Source organism: Chinchilla lanigera, unplaced genomic scaffold, assembly GCF_000276665.1.
Source record: "Chinchilla lanigera isolate Chin_1 unplaced genomic scaffold, ChiLan1.0 scaffold00082, whole genome shotgun sequence".
Classification (NCBI taxonomy): Eukaryota; Metazoa; Chordata; class Mammalia; order Rodentia; family Chinchillidae; genus Chinchilla; species Chinchilla lanigera.
In genome coordinates, this window is record NW_004955483.1 from 8,667,913 (window position 1) to 8,681,397 (window position 13,485).

General features: G+C 37.1%; 1 long non-coding RNA gene across 3 annotated transcripts; it reads right to left on the minus strand.

Moving 5' to 3' along the window:
- Window positions 1-6,065: 6,065 nt before the first annotated feature.
- Window positions 6,066-13,118, minus strand: LOC102024114. Of its 3 annotated transcripts, none has more exons than XR_263875.2 (4): window positions 13,050-13,118; window positions 8,194-8,281; window positions 6,527-6,598; window positions 6,066-6,242 (listed from the first exon to the last, which is right to left on the minus strand). It is a non-coding gene; the product is annotated as an uncharacterized LOC102024114 (long non-coding RNA). The 3 variants fall into 3 exon arrangements; XR_001231015.1 differs by lacking the exon at window positions 13,050-13,118 and adding an exon at window positions 10,569-10,651; XR_001231016.1 differs by lacking the exon at window positions 13,050-13,118 and adding an exon at window positions 8,837-8,899.
- Between the last annotated feature and the right edge of the window lie 367 nt (window positions 13,119-13,485).

Sequence of the window (13,485 nt, forward strand, 5' to 3'; positions counted from 1 at the left end):
TGTTTATAGTAGCATAATTTTAATAGCTAAATAGAAACAATCCATATGGCCACCAAAGATGAATGGATAAAGAAAATGTGATATTTATAAACAATGGAATACCACTCTGCCACAAAGATAAACTTGAACCATTTGTACAAAAGTGGATGTAACTCAAGACCATAATCTTAAATGAAATAAATCAGACATACAAGTTTAAATACTGCATTATTTTTCTTGTGTGAGAAACCCAAAGGGTGCATAAGGAGCATAATGGAGGAGATATAGGGAAGAAGAAAGAACATGTTCAAATGAGAAGGGGAACAAGGGAGGACAAGGGGGAAGGGAAAGAAGAGAAAAGGAAAATAAAGAGAATGGAAGGAAAAATGGAAATAAAGCTTTCGTGGATAGGGAGAGGAAGAAGGGCTGAAGGGAGGGGAATAGGAAAAAACAAATTAAAGAATTAAAACATATTGTGTGTAGGTACACATTCCCTATGATGTATGTGATCAATATGTACAACAAATATGTATTAATAAAAAAAACCAAAGTTACAACAAAGCAAAAAAGAAGCAGCATGACATAGAGGCTAAGTACCAGAATACAATCTGCTGCAGACATGTGACTCAATTTCAACTTCTGCCAAACTGGTCCTGACTGAAAGTTCACTGCCTTTTTCAAATGTGAAATTCAAGGAAGTACCTTTAATAAAGATAATCAGTGAGCCAGAAAATCCTACATCCACCTATCGTATCTCCTATGCCTATGACAAGATTCTATTTTTCTTGGTAAAATCGACTATAGGAATGATATTACCTGGTTTATAAGCACTAAAAATCACAAAGAAATTACTAATTCATTTTATAAAAATGAATCTTTATAAACCCTGCATTGGTTCCTGCTTGAACATTCTCACAAGTAGGGAATTTAAGACCTCACCAAAATATCAATTTTATTGCTATGAGGGATTAAGTCCTTCCTTGTAAACTAATTTGTCTTTATGTAATTTATCACTCTGATCCTAGGAATCAAATGACATCCTACTTCCCTCCCCTAAATCTTCTCCTGCAATCCAATAATCAAACATTTGTGGAGAAGGATATTCTTTAGTTTATCTTTCAATGTATTACCTATGTGGGACTTCGGGCCTGACCAAACCATATATGATTGTTTGATTCTGGAGGAAGTCTAGCAAAAGCATTAGTGTAAAGGGAAAAGATAGCAGGACCTCTGTCCCTGTGTAAAGCTGCGGGACAACACTAGATGCTTTGATGAGTATGCCCAAAGGAATGATAACATGATGGCTAAATAAGTTAAGTCTCAATTCTGTGATAATTGAGTTGTATTGTCCTCGCCAATCCTGTTAATTATTTCTCCCATTTGCCCTGTTGCTGCTTTATGTTTGTATCCCAATAAAAGGCTAAGGAGGATGGTAATCGAGGCTTCAGTCTGAGAGGCTGCAAGCCCCCTGATCCCATAACTTTCTCTCTCTTGTTTTTCTTTTCATCTGTGGGCATGTCGTTCTTGGGACCTGTCACCCCAGACAGAAATGGAATATATACCAGCAAACATTCTTCCACCATGACGCTCATATTTTTCAAATACTTGCTTTTTGTCTTTTCAGTTCTGGGTTTTGAACTGTGTGGACTTGGTGCATGCTAGGCAAGTGCTTAACCACTGAGATACATCCACAGCCCAGTAGTATGAGGAAAATCTTTTATTGTATTCTGGTTGCCTTGTTTGAATGTTCTGTGTTTGTCTATACCCTCCTTTTTTTTTAATTTTAAAGAGAATTTAAAAAAAAACACATCAAAATAACAACAGCATAGACAAGAACAAAACAAAGCAAAAGCAATAAAAATGATACAGGATTTCAAAACAAAATGATAAGAATTAATCGTGGTTGTTATATTACATATTGTTATCTTCAACAAAGTTGCTCAGATTGCCAGATGTAAGAGTGCAAGATTGATCAAACCATTAAACAGAATAAAAAAAAATTCTTATTCAGTACAGAATGCAACAGAACAGGAGTTGATCTGACCAGGAATTAATCCTATGTGTGATATGGAGTCTATCATCCAATGTCAATGGCAGCCAAGTTATATTCTTAGCTCTATTAGCTAACATTCCTGTCTCATCAAATGAGGCTTTATTAAACCATGTTCCCTTGATGTTTCACTTGTGTTGTCAGATTATGAAACTCAACAGGAGGACTTTATAATTATCCCAAATGATTTTCATTCTCTTAGATTTGATTCAGTGTTTCAGACAGGAAAATTTGGAATGAACAGTTTTATTATCTAAATAATTAGCTATTTTCCCAGCTTCATAACATTTAAAAATTTAGTGAAATGCTTTTTGCTTATGTAAGCCATGGATAAATGTTTTTAAAATATGGCCAAAGGAATGAACTTTAGTTTTGCAGTGAATGAGGCCTGATCTAGTTATTTCTAACAATTACAAATCCCTCCATTGTCCTTGCGTCCAATCCACCTATGCAAACATCATGCATAGACATGTTCCTAACAAACCCGTTTGGCTTCTATGGTTACTTTTTGCTTTTTCTGTTTAAAGCAATTGCACAAATAGCAAATGAATTCTCATTGTAGAAGTACATGAAATACAGAAGTAAAAAGACTGAATGTTCCCTCTTCACTTCCCTTGCCTAATCTTATGCTCTTATCTAAGGGAAACTGCTATGAAAGAAATGTTTCTCCTTCTAGATGCTTTCTTATACATGTACATGTATCTTCATAACATACGGTACATATTCCTTCTTTTAAAATGTAGATTGCTAATTTTCTATCACCTTGTTTTGAAATTCTGTATCATTTTATTATTTTCTTTTATTCTGTTTAAAATAAAAAATGATGTGGAAAACAAAAACAATAAAAAGTAAAAGTACATGATGTGGACATTCCTTCAGGCTTCAAAAAAAAATGTGTATTGGATGTTGCTCCAAATTGCTTCACTGAATAAAATACTCAAGGCTCTTTAATGACAGTACACATTCTCTTTCATGGCATCAAAATAGTCCTCAATTTACCTTATTATTCCCCTATTTATGGACATGTAGGTTATTCTCAAATTTTTACTATTATGAACAGTGCTGTTGTAAGCATCCTTTTGTATGTGTCTCCAAGCAAATGAAATATAATTCATGTAGTACAGCTAGAAATAGAATTGCTACATTTAAAGGCATGCACATTTTAAAATTCTAATTTTTTTAAATTCATATTTCAAGAGTATATGGTAATATTCTATAGCCTAGTTATCAAAGGATGGTCCTTTCACAAACAGAGCATCACCCAGAACTTACCGAAAATGTAGACTCTCAGGCTCCATCCAGATCCATTGAGTGACACTTTGCCCTTTAACTAAATTCCCCAGTGACTCATATGCTCATCAAATTTTGATAATCACTCTTATTTCTTGTTTCATCCAAACAAGATAGTATCAATCCTTTAAATTGTTGCCCATTCCCCTCTATTTTCTAACTATTTAAAAACTATTAAGCTAGTAATAGTTTTTAGAATTTTTTCTGGGATCTCTTTAAATGCATGGATTGATAATTTACAGGATCTACCCTTTATGAATATGGAAATGCTATTTTCCCTTCTCTAATCTTCTGCTATCTCTTTCATCCTCCCAGATTCCTTTAAGTTAACTGACAATCATATTTGACAAATCCATCTGCTGGTTCCTTCTGTTTTCTGGGACATAACTTATGTGGGTTGGGAGAGCTAACCTTATGTAGGACAGACCTATAGGCAAGTCCAGAGACAATCTGGAGAATGTTTAAGAGTGACTAGAATTATATGTGTCACCTTTGAGAACTACTGCTTCAAGGAAGCCTTTAGCAAGTGATCGTGGAAGGTCCGCTTTACTTCTGTTGGCTGGCTCTTTAGTTCGGTTTGGTTCCTCTGTCTTCTACCTCGCACTATGTCTCAAGGAAAAGTGATGTCTTTCATTCCTGTGTTGGAGGAGGCAGGCAGAGTTGCGCTACACAGAGCGATAAGCAGAGTAGAGCTTTCCTGAATTATTGCTGAATATGACTATGTGTTTTGACTTTCAAGGCAACCTTTAACCTTTGTGCTGCTAATAAATGTTTATTGAGTGCCTGTTATGTACCAGATACTGTCTTCAAAGCATCCTCTAAAGCGGACATCATTACCAGTCATTTTCCAGAATGGGAAGTTGGGGGTTGAATAAACAACAGTGAATGGTGAAAACTGACTTGGCTTCTAACTGCCAACTTATTCCCTCCAGGTGACAAAGAGAAGGAGCAAGAGAGTCAGGAAGAACTCAGAGGGACTGAGGAATTCTCCCCCAAAGCATCTCTTTGCTACTAAGTAAAGAATGTTACAAAAGAGAGTTACTTATGATTATTAAATATACAACTAAAACAAAGTTGCTTTATTGTTAAATGTCAATAGCATTCTTTTGGTCTATTTCTTATGGATGTTGTGTTTCCTGGGGGGATTAAAGATCAAAGTTGATCCTAATTCCTATTCCTTGAATTTCTGACAGAGTAAACGAAGAGAGAAATAAGCCACAATGCTCCACCCTTTTGAAGAAACTGCTGTTGATGCAAGGGGTGTTGTGGTACACCAGGAGGTGTAACGAAATTTCAGGGTCCCCCTTCAGTCTTTTCTGTGTCCCTTAGCAGTAGGTTCTGTAAAGATAAAGTTGTTTATAAAATTCTCTCCCTTTACTTCTGGTCTTCCTTCTGCTTCTGATATTCAAATATTACAAGTTGACGCAAATGTTCCCACTTATCTGGAGGATGTACTGACTGAAGTTTTAAAAGAAATTACAACAGGAAGTCAACTTCAATGAAGAATGCACATTTGCTTGTTGGGTATTTGGGGTTGACTGGGGCAATATTTTATACAAGACCTTAATAACCACTGATGAGGCAACTATCTCAGTCATTTACAGAAAGATTTCTTAGAAGTTAGAAAGTTTAGTTTTTCAAATATCCATTGTACTGGAGACATTAATTTGTTAGGGAGTTAGGGTTAACATTAACTATTCCTGAACAATTGAAACTTACTATGCAAGGCTTTGTTCCTTAAAAGGCCATCGTAGGGGTGTATCTTGAATTTGGGCCCCATCACTATCATAATTTTTCTTTTTTTATGGCCACAATCACAGTTTTTATATAAACAGTCTTTAGCCACATTCTACTGGCTCAATTTGCTTAGATATTGTGAAATAATAAAAAAAAAAGGAAAGGAAGGATGATAATGCAAGTGTATGGTAAAAATGTACCTCATGCCCCCAAAAAATAAAAGAAAGGAAGGGAAAATGATTTCATTAAGGTATTGGCACCTGTTTTGAAAAATCTTTCTGATGTAAGTCCCCAGATCTGGTGAAATTGTGAAAAAAGTTTAATTGTGAGTGTGATATAGGGAGGCTGGGGGAAATAACCGTATTTCCATAATCTGTTCTTGGGAAAGGGATCCTAGAGGATTTCTGCAAATGCCAAATGACATATTGGCCTGAGTGATTTTACAAATCCTTACACTGGACTATATTGCATTTAGTTAAATTATTAAAGAGAATTTCATAAATAATCAAAATAAGGAATTTTATACACATCTAAAAATCAATGTTAAGGAGTTTAAGTTATTAGTTAATAAGAGAAACAACAAGATTTTATAACTGATTCCAGGGAAAATTTTAACCAAGGAGGCCATGAAATAAATTCACACATGCACACAAAAACTGCAAAACTGGCTATTCCTGCAGGACAAGGGAGAGAAATCAGTTGTCCCTCCACCATACAAAATTTATTTGCATTGCTGTTAACAAAAAATTCTTTTGCGTTGCATCTGCTATCTACAACCTCTAGAACTGTAAAAATAGCTCAAAAACAATGAAAGATTCAGACCCCTTAGGCCCAGATAACCAAGGAGGATGCATGCCAAGCAGAACATGGGGTCTCATTTAATGTATCCGGTAGTCTTTTGGTACATTTCAGGCTGTTAGCAAGTTTTTTTCCTATATGATGATATAAAACCAACGCAAAACCAAAGCACTTTCCTGAATTGTTTCTATGATTGTCTCAAGTTCTCAGTTTGTATATCTGATATACATGTAGCTTTATCAGATTAAATTTCATCTCAAACAGTACACAACATTTACTGTGGATGGTGAAGGTTCACTTTTATTTGCAGGAGCAGAGGAATATAGTGGGCAGAGAACTCAAGTCCCCTCTTGTTGTTGTGTGTCACGTGTGGTACGGTGAGATCATACTGTAAAGGAGATAGATAAGGAGGAGCAGCAGAGAGAAGGGGAAAGGCAGGCTTCAGCATTCTCAGTGGGCGTGGCCTAGGGATTATCAAATAACATTTCAAGAACATTTCAAAGATTTTCAACATTTCTGGAAATTTGTTTGTAAATTCTTCCAAATGTAACATTCTAGGAGAGTGTAATTTTTTCTTTTATCAGCTCATCAAATTAATTTGTGTCTTTCTAAAGGAGCCATAAATGTTTTTTTCTCTTGAGATTGCCTGATCCAAGAGTTGCATATACTCACCACTGAACATTCTTTCTTCATTCATTCTTTGCTGTTTTTCATCCCAAAGTTCAAATTCTCTTCCTGCTAGCACTAAACAACAACAGAAAAGAAATCGTTTAAATGTAGCTCTCATGCATGTACCAGAGTTATTTCCCTCAAGGTGATTCATATCCTCAGACTTTCAGAAATGTGCAAACATTTGTGCCGTCAGTAATACACCAGCAGAGCTTTGGCTGTACCAAAGGTCAGGAATAAAATTAGAGCAGTGAACTAATTAGCATTGAATGTGCTAAAGGGAACTGGTAAGTACGTTTCATATTTACCACTGGGGAATGGGAGGGTGAGGTCAGCCTTAAAACTCAAAACATTGACAAGGTTCTCCTCATGTCTTTTGAGACTCAAACAGTATTATCACCAGCAGCCCGCAATATCATCCTTAAGAAATATGAAAATTGGCACCAGGGAACCAATCATTGTGCATCTGGGAAAAATAATCGAATGCATTTTGGCATTTGAGCTTTTCAAAGCCACAAAGACGGCTTTCCTTCTGACTGGCAAGCTATAATTATAACTCTGATAAAAAGATTCCTTGAAGCAAATTCTTCTTTTAAAGGACCTTGATTAGATTGTGTTTACCTTTAACTTAAAAACCAGGCAGCCCAATGAAGCGGTGTTTGAAATTGCATTACTGTCTGGCTGTACTGTTTTTCTGCAGGATTTAAAAGCCAAAACTCTTTAGCTGTCACCTTCACTCCCTCAATCTGTCTGACTTCACATGTCAGGGAAACTGATCACATTTTCAGGAGAACTTACTCTGTCTACCTTTCCAATAATGTTGGGAGGAAGTTGTTGGAACAGACATGGTAGGTAGCATGGCATGGAAGTAGCTTTCCTGATGCCTTTTGCCATCTATTTTTAATCTTACTTTCCCAGTTTTTTCATATGCTAATGATGGTTATTAAAAGCATTTTTCATTTCTTCTGCAGTGCAGCTGATCTACTTTAGGAATAGGCACTTGTTCTGCAGCAATAACAAGAAATCAAAACCACCAAAGGTCCGCATGGAGTCTTGGACCTAAACAGTTTGGGGCTGAATTCTAGCTCTGTTTTTTTATTAGTCATGCGACCCAGGACTTTACGTCTCTTTATGTCTCTCTTCTCAGTTTCTTCATCTGGAAAACAAAGATGATAATATCATCCCACTATTATAGAGATTAGTGGACTGATAGTGAATAATATCAGTCTACTAGTATAGAGATGAAATGAAGTGCTATACTAGTATAGCACTTCATTTTATAAAGTGCTTAGAAAACAACTTGGGTCATATAAGTATATTTTGAGTTAAGTAATTGAAATTATTTCTTTTCACTGTAAAGACTAGAAAAAAAGCTAAATGTCCATTAGTAGCAGGCCAGTTCAGTCAAATACACTGTATTTATACAGGAACATATAATGCAAATATTAAAAGAATGGAATAAGTTCTCTGTCTAATACGTAAAGACCTCCAAGAAAAAGAACACACATAAACATGCCTGTGTGCATAAAAATATAAGGCCTGGAAGAACTCACAGGTAACTATTCTCTACAATTGTTTCTGAAAGGCACAAAGATAGATGAGAATTAGGGAAGCATCCTTTGTATTACACACTCCTTTAAAAAATATAACCTGCTTTTGGTTGTTATTACCTTTTCAATAAAATCCAGTTAATTATGACTTTAATGGGAGAGAAATGGATAATTGCAAAGAAGAAGGACGTGAACTTTGTTCTGTCACCTAAAAGAATAAAGATAAATGTAAGAGATTCTTGAAGTGGTTTGCTGTTGTCTTCATACATTAAACACAATTTTAGTGTGTTCTTTGGAACTGAAAACTAGCACTGGAGATCCTCAGTCCTCATGGCATGATCTAGGGCTAGGATGTAATCAAAAACACTTCATTACTTATAGGTATTAACCTGAATATGCTTTGCCCAACCTACACACAGTGAGGGGAGGGGCTCTTTCCATTTTTGAGGGAATAGAGCCATAGATAAAAAGGAATTAACAATGGAACCAGAGGATGAGTCACATCAAGGAAACACAGAATAATATTCTTTATAAGCATACACAAGTTGCCTTAAATATTTTTCCTATCAATTTACTATAATACACCTAATTCCAACTATTATTTACTCCCTAGAGTTATGATGTAGACCTATGGATGGGGGTAATAATAAGGAGGAAGTCATTATGTGTAGGAGGTTGAAATTAAAAAATTAAGGTGGTTGAGGGTTAGGTAGCTACAGCAATGGACTCAGGGTTGTTAACCAACACTGACAATGACATCTACCTGGTTGAATGAGGTTTATATACTGGCTCTGTCATTCACCATTTGTGCACCTTGGGAGTTAGTTCTCATCTCTGAGCCTCATCTTCCTACTCTGCAAAATGAAGATGATAATAGTTGCATGTATGAGAGCCTATGAACAACTTGTTTTGCTGCATATACTGTATATATATTCAGCACCTAGAACAGCACCAGGAATGTAGTAGGTCATCAATAAATTTCTGATAAAAATGAATTAAATGAGGCAATATAAAGCCCCCTGAATGTAGGAGTGTCTCAGTCACTTTCCTGACACTGGGATACACAAACTGATACCCACAATTTTAAGGACAAAAGGTTTATTTTGGATCAAAGTTTCAGTCCGTGGTCAGCTGGCTCCTTGGGAGAAACAAGATGGCAGAGGAGGATGGTAGAGGAGCCAGGAAGCAGAGAGAGAAGGGAGGAGCTAGGAACAAGAACACACCCTTCCGGGCCATGACTGTAATGATTCACCTCCTAACAGCAAGTCTACTATAGCACCCCTGAGACCCAATCACCTTCCAAGCACATGAGGGACATTTTAGATCTAAATTGTATGAGCAGAGGAAGCTTTTTCTTTGGTTTCTGCAAGGAATTTCATAAGTTTCTTTACTGAGTATTCTTCATGAAGATAGAGGATTATGAGATGGCTAGGATTAGTGACTGCTTTAGTGACTGTTGTTAAAGGATGGATTAATGGATCAGTGTCAGTCTGGCAGTGGGTTTTGGGACTTGCCACAGGACTCTTGTCCTTTTCATCTAGTATATATTTTTGTCATCAAGTTGGGTAAAAGTATAAACAGTGTGGTTCATCTGGTATTTGCATAACACCCAGCTAAAAGAAAGGATATATAATGTAAGAAAGGATTAGGAGATTTCAATTAACTAACATGAAGGGCAGAATAAAATTTAACAGGACAAATTTAAAGTCTTGCATTTAAGTCTAAAATATCCTCAAGCATATAATCATGGTGGAGGAGACATTGTTAGTTATTCAATATATACCAATTTCAAAGATGGTTTGTATCAATCAGGCCTTGCAACACTGAGTTTCATTAATGGAAGCTTGGTATCAGCTCAAGTTAGGGCCTTCACTGTTCATTTCTGAAAGTTCTCTACTCTCAAAGTCCTGGTTCAAAACAATGTGCAAAAATTAATTTGAGTTTAGAGATGATTGATTAGGATTACAAAGGAACTTGACACTATATGTGAACTATGATTGGGAAAATTTAGCTGGGAGGAAATATTTGTGGATGAGATATTACTTGGTTGTCACGTGATAAAGAAATCAGATTTGATTTGAAGGGCACCAACAGATCAACTGTGATTAATGGAGAGAATTAACTGAAAGACAGATTTCATATGGGTAAAAAGCTGGGATGAAATATAGTTGTTTTCTTTATTGGAAAAATAAGGGATGTTCTTTTAAAACTCACAATACAAAAATGGTGAGATGTAAACATTGTTAATATCTGAAAACTCACCACCCGTTAAAACTCAAGCATGCTAGTGCATTGAGGAAGAATAGTTTTGAGTTAATAGTTTATTTAATTTGGCAGATATTCATGAAGAGGTTGATCATAGATCCACTTTGAAGTTACAGACAGGATGACTCTTAGATTAAATAACATTTCAAGTCCCTTTCAGATCTGAGAGCCTATTACTTTATATGCACAAAAAGCATCGCTTGTATTGTGATCATAGCTCAGCCACTGACCTTGGTTCTGAGCCTCCCATAAGTATGTAAGTGCTAGCATCATTCTTTGACTCTGACCAGGCTCCATCCACAGCTGTTAACGGAAGTAGAGAGCTGATGCAGTTGCTAAGCAACACAGATTCAGATAAATACACCTTCCTTTTCTTGGGTACCACATAAGTAGATAAACAACATTCTTTTGACTATGACTTAATCTTGCCCTGTATGAAAGCTTAAGGCAGAAATTTAGGTAATTTAGGGCAAATTCTTCTATGGGTAAATAATCTGATCTTTTAAAAGCCTAGGTGGCTTGAACCAGTGTGAATAATTTTCTCAATCTTCCCCATTTTAGTGTACAAGTAGGACAAAGCTTCAACAGCATTCTGTGTATCCTTATGATGGTGGCATTCAGTGCAGTGCCAGAGATAGAACAAGATGACAATAGAATTTGTGGTATGTACGAACTATATTTCCTCTATAATTTAATCACCTCTGGGTGGAGTTGATTTCTGAGTTGGATTTAAAAAAAATTTTTAGAAACTTGGTTCACAAACAGTTGTGGCCAGTAGGACAATGGACCCAACTTTTGGCAGCAATGAGATACATATTTCCATGACTAGGCTCTGAAATCTGTGAGTGCATTTATTTTTGTTTTTCAGAGTGACCAGAAAGTGTACAGTACTAGGTCTTAATTTATTATGACTACAGATCAAAGATGTCCTTAACAGAATATATATTCACTTATGTTTCCCAACTTAATGGGTATTAAATACATATATTAAATATGCATAAGTAACATGTTTAATCAAGAGACCTGAAACAATAAAATGTCGACATTCATTCACCTAATTTTTTTTTGCATAGGGTTTTGCTATGCAGTTCAGGCAGGCCTTGAACTCACTGTGTAGGCTGGCCTCAAACTCAGTGACCCTCCTGCCTCTGCCTCCAGAGTGCTGGGATTACCAGCGTGTGGCAGTGCTATCTAATTTTATCTAATTTTTATAAAGCACTGAACTTAAAACTTTTTCAACAGTTCACAACCATGCTTGCATCTAAAGGATGGTGAAGTTTCAAAACTTTGTAATTCAACATTTTTCCTTTCCTGATATAAAACATAAAATATTCTTTTCAATGAAGAAAACAATCATTTATGATAATAAAAACAAAATGCAAGCCAGGCATAGCAGCGCGCAACTGTAATCCCAGAATTCTGAGAAACTGAGGCAAAAGCGTCAAAAGTTGGAGTCCAGCCTGGACAACTTGGAGACTTAGGGAGCCCCTGTGTCAAAAATAATAAGGGCAAGAGATGTAGCTCAGTGTAAAGTCCCTAGAACTATGGTGCTTGCATTGTCCCCGGGGGAGGGCGCAGCACTTTCCTAAACCGAGCTAAGGCGGCACTGGGCAGAGTGAGAAGTACTGAGGGGAACGCTGAGCCCTGAGGCCGAGGCTCTGCGTTCATTGTCTGCTCCTGGCAGCTGTAGCTCCCCCTCCCCCACGCCCAATGTCCCGATGTGACTCAGTAGAGCCGCTCACTCGCAACGCACACTTTGCCCTTGCGATTTCCAAGGCTTTTGCATTGCCGTTAGCCTGGGAGTCACCAGATCCAAGAGCAAAGTGCTGAAGGAAGTTTTCCCTTAGCCTTGAAGGGAAGAGCATTTGAGGGAGAAAAGTAAAACTAGAAAACCAGGAGAGGAAAATCAGATTCTTCTGAAGGCCACCTGGTAACAGCAAATTCTTTCTCTTTCTCCTGAAATGCACAGATCCGAGGTTCTGTGTTACTACAGTGTCACAATTGTGTGGTGCGGGCGTTACTATCACCCTCATTTACAGATGAAGAAATTAGGATGTAGAGATAAATGAATCAAGATTTATTTTTCTAGTTTGTTGGGCACAAGCCATTACTTCACCATTTTTTTTTTTTTTTTTTTTTTGGTTTTTCTCCGGTATCGGGAACCGAACTCACGACCTTGCGCTTGCCAGGCAGGCGCTTTTTGCCGCTGAGCTAAATCCCCAGCCCCCACTTCACCATTTGAGAACGATTGTTTAGAGAAGACTCGGGAGCAAAGGCTCTGTTGAATTTATTAATCATTTTCTGGTGCTGAGGATGGAACCCAAGGCTTCCTGCATGCTAAGCACATGCTCTGCTACTGAGCTACACATCTAATGCCTGTTTCATTTTGCTCCAGTCACTGTCCTTCCTTTCTTCTATATGGGCTGAGATGATATTTACATAATTATGGCTTTCCCACCTTTCTGGTTCCTGTTGTAGACTCCTGAGATCACAAGCTCCGTAGTTAAGGGTAAGATTCTATCTCAGGCTTTCTTGTACTCCTAGCACCTGGCAACAGGATCTGACACCCTGCACAGTGGTGGAATGAAGTGAGTGGGCAGAAGGCTGCTGTCCTATTGTCTCCATTAAAAGGTCTGCAGAAATGTCCACCCACTGGAGACCCGGGATTTAATTTCACTTGTGTACTGACATGGAGATGTGAATTAACTTACCTGTGCTCTGATTCTCTAGGTGTGACGTTCAGTAGATTGAGTTGTGTGTTCCTTGTGGTGCTTTCTGCCCCTAACCTTCTGTGTCTACAAGGAAGTCTACATCTTCATAAAGAGCAGCATCTTCTACTTGGGGACTTAGTTCACATCACCTATGGTACCTGGGAGTTCTAACATATGCATAATTTACCATCTAGTGCAACCTCACATGTTTCACAAGGAATTAAGGAATGCATGCAAAAAAAGGCCATCACTAGCAAATAATCATGAGGGTTCTAGAATCAAGTTTTAGAAAAAAATAACCACTGTCATCTTCCCTCCCATATCTGTGGGTTCCGCGTCTACGGATTCAATTATTGAAGGATAAAGATATTTGGAAAAAAGTGTTGGTATTAAACACATTCAAGTTTTTTTTCTACTTCTTAATTTCCTAAATGAT